The sequence below is a fragment of the Athene cunicularia genome, assembly GCF_003259725.1.
Source record: "Athene cunicularia isolate RWA chromosome 5 unlocalized genomic scaffold, athCun1 chr5_part1, whole genome shotgun sequence".
NCBI lineage: Eukaryota > Metazoa > Chordata > Aves > Strigiformes > Strigidae > Athene > Athene cunicularia.
Genome location: NW_020799101.1, coordinates 41,658,443 through 41,666,827, shown reverse-complemented (window position 1 = coordinate 41,666,827; position 8,385 = coordinate 41,658,443).

Below are 8,385 nucleotides of genomic sequence, written 5' to 3'. Positions count from 1 at the left end.
CCCCCGTCCGTCCATCCGTTCGTCAATCTGTCCCCCTGTCTGTCCGTCCGTCCTTGTCCCCCGTCGCCCCCCCTTTCTTTCAAAAGAAGCACACTGATGTATTTACTTCCACTGACCAGCAGCCCCACCTGCAGCATCTGTGATTTCTGGGCACGGCAGGAATAAACCCAACAGAGCTACTCAATATTTTGAGGGACAAATAGAAACCAAATGGCACAAATCCATGGCGTTTGTTAAGGGTGGGATTGCCATTACCGAGTTCCTCTGACCCAGACGAGCTGTTGCTACTTGCTGGCAAAAAGCACAAAGCATTTTCTCCCAGCTCCATGGACATGCACAGGGGTTCCCGGCCCACTGCCTTTTTTCCTATTTACCTCCAGCAGCTCACACACTACACCGTGCCCTCGGCAGCTGGGAGGATGGCTCGTCCCTGCCCCAGGGAGCTCGCTGTCTACAGAAGTACGACTAAACCAAGAGAAGATTGGGAGCAGTATGCAAGAGAAGATTGGGAGCAGAGAAGATTGGGAGCAAGAGAAGATTGGGAGCAGAAGTATGACTAAACCAAGAGAAGATTGGGAGAAAGATGTGGCCACCCTATCGCAGCACCCCCAGTGTAACACCAACAAGTGAATGAAAAAACTGGAGGGAAAGTATTAATGCCTGCAATATCTAGCGTTGCAACATCAGCTTTGAAAGTGGAGCTGTTCCAGCTAAGCTCAGGCTGTCAATGAATGGCACCAAGTTAGTTATATGATGCCCTTCACCCTGCTCTCAGCACGGGAGACCTGCCTGCACTAGGCAGGTTCGTGCTGCAAGAAGCCGTTGATTTGCATCCACATTGAGAATCTGCCCAGGTGTTTCACCTCTATTAACGCTAAACTTGAGAAGACAGCTTGAAGTCAGGCACAGTCTAAAATGCTTTTCCCCGTGGTTGACAGCAGGTCACAAGCACTGCAAGCCCTTGGGTTTAAGAGTGTTGGCTGGACAAAGCAGGCCCACTCTTTGGAGATAGCCCACAAGCTTCCTGGGAACAGCAAGAAGGCTTTTTCTCTGCAGCTTTCTCTACCACTTTGCTTTAATCAACCTCTTTTATGTTTTTACTAGCATAACCTTAAATTTCTGTAGTTACAAAAAATGGGGATGGTGTTATAAACTAGGCTGCTGCTGAAACATGTTCCAGGTAAGTCTTGATACTGCGAGTGGCTGCCAACTCAAGTGTGGCTTGCATTAGACTGGCACCGTGCTCTTCAGTGGTAGTTCAGAGCCGAATGGCAGCTGAACTGCCCCAGAAGAGGCCGAAAGCGCTGGGCCAGGCGATACTCCACCATTTCTGACGTGTGGCTGTGCCTCGGAGGGGAAGGGCAAGGACACGCTGCACCGTGGCCGGGGCAGGCTCCGCAGCGAGCAAGGATCTCATATAGGGTTTTCAGTGCATTTCAGGCACAGGCTGACATTCTGTGAACTATGACATTTCATTTAATCAAAAGAAATGAATGTAAATGAGGGATTATTCACCAAATTATTCACTGTTAGCAAGAGCTGGCAGCAGCAGGAGGAAGAAGAGATGAAGAGAAGCTGACAGCTCTTGTTTCCTATATGTTATTTACTTAGCAATGTATGTCCCTTAAGAAGACACACTGTTGCACCACTCCAAGGATTGAATCCCTTTTTCTCTCATTCTTTTCCTAAAATCTCATCCTTCCCTGACTGTGTTTTTTTTTCCTTGCAGTTTCTAACAGCCGTTGGTTGACACACACTTAAATTGTGGATGAGCTTAAGTGATTTTTAATCTATATTTAAACTAAGTGATTAAGCAAACAAACAGGGCAGCTCCCACGGGTTTGTTTCTCAGGTCTTGCCTTGCTCCTGACAGCTAACAGGAGACAAAGGTTTAGTTTCACAATGCAGTGAGGAGTCAGACATTTTGGTTTTGCAAGACTTTTGTACAGTTTTGTTTTCTGCAGTGAAAGCCTGTCCCGTTCCTACGAGCTGCTGAACCTACAGCCACGGGGACAGGCTCTGTACACGTGGGTAGTGGGTAGAGGAGAAGAGCCCCATGGCACGCTGCCTCCCTGAGCTGCTCCTCTGCCAAGATCAGCTCTCTGGCTGAGTGGGAAATATGCAGTCTGCAAGGCTATGCTTGGCCTCCCTCCCTGGAATTATAATTAGTACCCACTATGATGGTATTCCTCTCAATGTGAATTCCCATCCACTGGGAATTAAGTGCAGAAGACCAAACTCTTTTCAGGCAGACCAAATACAGATTGCAGGTACTGTTAGCACTCAGCCATTCCTCAGCTGAGCTGATCTATCATATGTAGCTTCTTAAATAAAACAGAAAAGCTGCTTCATTAGAGTACACAGTGATTTACGGTGGAAATCAATTTATAGATTTAGGCAGTGTGTGATTGTCACCACTGAACAAACTATACATCTGTACAAAGTTACAAAAGCCCAATTATTTAGAGGAAGACACTTCCTTTTCTGCCAGTCTCTATTATTATTATATTATTATTATATTATTATTATTAACATATATTATATGTTATTATAGACACCTTTCTCACTGGAGCTGTAGAGGGAGAAGTCCACCTATGGTCCAATTTAAAAACAGTAACTAAGCCGTTTTCAACAAGGAGGAAACTAGGGCTTTTCCCTTGTGGTGGGGGCGAAGCTGTGGATCAGCTCAAACTGTTCCATATAATTTCCCCCCTGAAGTGCAGTGTTACAGTATTGGGAAATTGTGATGCTGGGATTTTTTTGCAGCTAGTGGGCCTGACTTTCACTGGCTCCTGAGCAATACTGCACCTCTGACAACATCATATTTGCCTCCCTGGCTGATCTCATTTGTAACTTCATAATTATGTGTGGCCACAGACCTGTCTGCCGGAAAGCCACAGAGTGGGAGCCACTACCATTGTCTTTTGCAAAGCCTACCAAACTACTCAGGTTGCCTCAGAAAAAGCCTTGAATGTTGTGGGAGTTGGAAGACATCTGTTTAAAAAATAGAAGGGCTCCCTTCTTACCCAGGGAGAGAGAAAAATTTACTGGCCACTCTTAACACCATAGTGAGCAAACTTAGCCTTCAGCTTTACCCACGTTTGTACAGGTGGGCTGTGTATGTCAATACACTCCCTTTGCAAAGGATGTCCTTAGATCATGTTTCTGAATCCTTTCATAGTGCTATGCGTAAGGAAACACGAAACTGGGGGATGATGAGAACAGGCGACGATGCCGTCATGCATGGGGCTGGTGGGTGGGGATCTAGATGGGGAGAGGGGCCAAGCTGCAGTGCAGGTGCCAGAGCAAACCTGACCCCATGGTGTCAAGAGATACGCTGAAGAAGTACCTCTTGATCTGGCTGTGTCTGAGATAACAGCCGCTCTCCTGCCAGTCGTCATCGTAATCACAAGCCATGAGACAACCAGTGCTGAGTCACTCTGCACTTTGTCATGCACCTGAGTGTGCATCCTCCCTGGGAAAAATCAAGCGTAATTACCACTTAAAAGAAGTGACAGACAAGAGGGTGAAGACAAGAGCCTGAGTCTGGTTTTCCCTTGCGGTATTCCTTGTCTAGTCACCGCAACCTGCAGGAAGTGATGTCAAATGCTTCGTTGTACCATTTTCTATCAACCTTGCAGAGGCAGAAATAGCTACAATGCACAAGTCAGTGGAAAATCAGGCTTCGAGTAGTCACAGAAAAATTACTACAGCTGAAATCAAAGGAAGAAAGATCCTAGTATTTGCTTTCCCACATAGAGCTCTTGATTGATAGGAGCCCCATAGTTTCTGAGTCCACAGCAATAACAATACTTTATGATTATATAGCAGCTAATGGGTATTTCTGGTGTGCAGTGGAGAGGTGTGATTCTGAAATTCCCTCTGGGAAAATAAAAAAAGGAGAGAAACAACGTGAGAATAAAGCTACCACTATCCTGGACTCTGAACTACTTTATTGCTCCTTGGAAATAAAAGCAATGCCAATGGGAATGCACAGAGATGTTCTGGTTCATCTGTTCACTGCCACTCTAGTTAAATGTGGAGGCAAAGAGCTACGACAATATTACACTACATTTTAATGTTACAGAATAATGTTTAAATGAAATGACAATGCCACTAGCTTAAAAAATATTTTCTTAAATGTTCCAGGGAAAGATAAGCACCTATATTGGGCTCAGCCCCTTTCTCAAATGCAAATTTATCTCCTATCTGACTCGCACAGAACAAGTCCTACCTCTCAGATGTTCTATAAATAATTTAGAAGTATGTTGCCATCTGCTGGAGAAAGTACATCTTTTAATAAATCAACTGATAAATGTGAAAAAGCGGGCAAGCTTTAAGGCACTCAAAGGCCTTTCTTTAAATCTGAAAATGGAAACAGCAAACTTCAGACTAAGGGATAGGTTGGGAGCCAATGCTCTGAGCTTAATCTAATTATGTCAATCAAATAGACACTCTACAAGAAAAGAGAAGTTAACGCTTAACTGGAAGGGGTAAGGGAATTAGTAAGAGGAAGGTGATAGGGTTCATATCCCCCTTGTGAAACAGGGAAAGGCCGGCAGTTAACACCGAACAGTGAGGGGCTGGGTTGAAGAGGGATGGCTAGAAGAACCATAAAATGCTGTCAGACCACTGTCTCTGCCAAGTAACCAGTTTCAGATCTCAAGTTTATCATTTATAGATCTTCCTCAAGGATCAGAACTGAGGGATTAGCTACAGGGAGGTGGTGATGGGAAAAAGTTTTTCTTACTGCAAAAGCACATTTCTGTCCTTCCTCTCTGGTGCTTGTATACTCATTCTAGGACTGCCGGGTTATGCCGGCAGAGTTTCCACGAGAGACCTCAGTGTGCTTACTGCAGGGCAGCACGCTCCGGAGTCCACATGTAGCATCAACAGTCCTTGACAGTTCACTTGTGGGAAAACTTCTTAAGGTGTCAGAGGAGCTGTGTCATACAGGTCTGCGATTGCCGTTCTGGCATAATACGGTTCCACTCAGCATTTGCTGCTCTGCAGGAAGTGTGCTTCTGACAGGGAGTTTGGTGAGCTTGGGAAGCTGGTTAATGGTTAGGAGGTGGGCTCTGGGAAACTCATTTTGAGCTTTGATCTCTTCCAGTGTAAATTATAATTGCTGTATGGCTTCCCATGTAGGTTCCAGTTCAGGTTCTCATGGGTAACTGTGATACCCATGGGTACAGAGCCACGGCATGTACCATTTCTCTTACTGTAGTAAATTTGTACATAGAATTCAAGTGGTCACTCAAAGACGCTGTTTGTGTCACTTGAGAAGTGTCACTCTTGGGACAAGGTCTCTTGATTGGGTGGGGGACATAGGTATCTGCAGCACTCCTCTCAAAGCAGGTACTGGGGTGCCCAAGAGCCTGGCTGTATATTACATCTTTGTTGGTGCCTTACGGAGGCTGTTGTGTTGGGGAAAATACACCTATTTGCCTATGGCTTTTATGAACGCAGTGTATTTTTTATGTTGATCACAAGGAAAGAATATTCTATATACATTGAGGTAGAGTGATGATCAGTATCACATTTGTAGTGGAAATCTGTGAGGAAGTCCAGAGTTTAATTCAAATTATAATTGTGTCACTGGGTTATCTCAGGGGCGGTTCATTTAAATCTGAGCTGCCTTTGTTTAGCCCTTACCTCTTCCCACAGCCACATCTTCCTCCCTCTCTTCTGCACCAGCACTCATATTTAGACTGTGGATCACACAGTTATCTGCTGCGGGGCAATGAACTGGCTCTCTGCAATCCTACGTGCACTAATAATGGCAGAAAGTGTGGGCCAGGCAGGGCAGCCAGGAATGAGAGACAGCGTTGTGGAAGCTGAGATTTAGACAGGCTTCATCTGCTGGGAATCTGGACTTTGGAGACAGTATATGTCTGTCAATGCCATTATCTAGAATCTGTTCCTCAAGGCAACTGAAGAGATTAGCATATCATACAGCATCTAGATGTTATAGCTGTGTCGTCCATAGCTTGGAGAAAATCTTAACTGTTTAAGCCAAAATTACTGCAAGTGTGACCACAGCCATACAAAAACAAGACCAGAATTCAGGTTTCCAATCCAAACATGTCACCAAAATCACTCACTTAATTCTCTCCCACACGTCCCTCTTATAGACTTAAACCACTACTACACACAGAATGTAATCATCTGAATCTCCACACATTCCTGGTGAATCAAAGAGCTGACAAATCTTTTGCCTGCAACCCTTGCTCTCCCCTTCTTTTCAGAATATCAAATCTGTGAATGCAGCACTGGTATATAATTATTGCACATGTTTGTAAATTAAATAGTCACAGCAGATGATAGTACAGATGGATGGAGCAGGCTTGTGGGCCTGGATTAGCTTTGGGCTGATGTTTCATTTCCAAATAAGGTGAGAATTTGGCTTCCAATTTAACCACACTAAAATCAGACACAGGTTTCTCATGAGATATCAGCCTTAACTGTCAATAATATCTGCCTTAATGAGAAAGAAAATATCTTCCACTTCTGGACCTGACAAAGAAAAAAAAAAAGAGTATAAAGGAGAAAAAGTATAAGCATAATTGTTGAAAGCAACAAGGGGAGACCTCATCTGAAATGAGGGGTCAAACTATGCTCACCCCTATTACATGAACATGAGCTGAAGCTGCAACCAATGCAGAGAACTATTTGGATGCTCCAGGAAACTAATTGCCTCCTCTTTTTAAAAGGAGAGAGGCAAGAACTTATCAGTAAATCCTGAATTTGGTAAATCTGAATGGAGGCTATGATCAATGATGATTTTTGCAAAGGAAATTAATGCTCTAAAATTTCCTGTACACTGAAGAACCAGTGTCTGAACAAGAACAAAAGGATTCAGACTAGCCACAAATTATATTAGACTGGAAATCAGAGCTTGAAATCATGAGAGTTATCAGCATTTGGAACAGGTACGAGCTGGAGTAGTCAAGGGAAAAACTACCCACGCTTTCAGATAGCGCTTGATAGGAATAGAGAAAGAACTATATGATGTGGTTGGTACCTACAAGAGTGGGAGAATGGATCTGATAGTCCAAGATCTCCCTTCCTGCCTCATTACCCTAAACCTAATGTAGTTTGTGTGTACCTTTTGAGAAGCTGAAAGAGAACAGTTGCTGTTTATGATGATCAGGATGATTGGAGAGCAAAGGAATGTGGTTTTGTTGTTTTGGCTCAGAGCTGCCACATAAAGAAGGTAAACAGCAGAGGCTGGGGCTGGGTCTCGGCTCCCAGGCAGCTTACAGGCAGGCTGAGTCAGGAAGAGCCATGTTAAGTTTTCAGCAAAGCAGGCAGAGGTGACCTCACAGAGGCACGCCATGGGAGCCTCCAGGGACTCGGCTAGCGTGGGACCTGCACAGCTGGCTCGGCGCTGGGGAGAAGACCTGAGGCTGAGCGATGCACACCAGAGCCCTAGTTTATGGGGCTGAGGTGTCCAGGAGAAGAGCAGAGAGATGTAACTTTGTTTATGCAAAGCCAACTACTTGCCATTGCTACTGGTGGTGCCTCACTGACACCTGAGCTGCAAGCTAAGTTTGGGAAGACCTCCTCTAACTGTCCTGTACCCTGTGGGACAAGTTTTCTGCTCCTTCCAGAAAGTGTTGTGAAGATGACATATAATATACAGTATATACTGTAGCATATACATCTGTATTCAGTTTATATATGATGAAACCCAAAAGTGTTGTGTAAGAAATTAGTCTTTTTGTTTACACCAGTTACAAATTCTGCTAGTTTAAGTTAGAGGGTAAAGCTGTAGATAACAACTGTTAGTATACCAGAAGTACTGGGTCTGGCTGAACTGGAATTGGTTTTCCCCTACAGCAGCCCTCACGGTGCTGTGTTTTATGTCGGGAGCTGGCAGGGTGTTGATAGCACCCTGGTGTTGTGGCTACTGCTGAGCAGTGCTTACACAGCACCAAGGCTCTTTCTGATATTTCCCCCAGTGGAACGGGGTGGGCAAGATCTTGGGAGGGGACACAGCCAGGACAGCTGACCCAAACCGACCAAAGGGATATTCCATACCATATGACGTTTGCTCAGTATAAAGCTGGGAGGAAGGAGGAAGGGGGTGGGGTCACCCTTGGTCCTCCGAAGCAACCACTACGTGTATTGGAGCCCTGCTTCCTGAGAAGGCCCGACATCGCCTGTCCATGGGAAGTAGAGACTAAATCTGTTTGCTTTTGCTTCCGCGCGCGGACTTTTGCTTTGCCTTGCTTATATTAAAACTGCTTTTGTTTCACCCACAAGGGTTAGTTTATCTTCTTTCCCCTCTTTACCCTATTGAGAAAACAAGGGGAAAAAGGGGGGGGAAGTGATAGAGCGACTTGGTGGATACCTGGCATTTAGCCAGTCAAACCATCACAG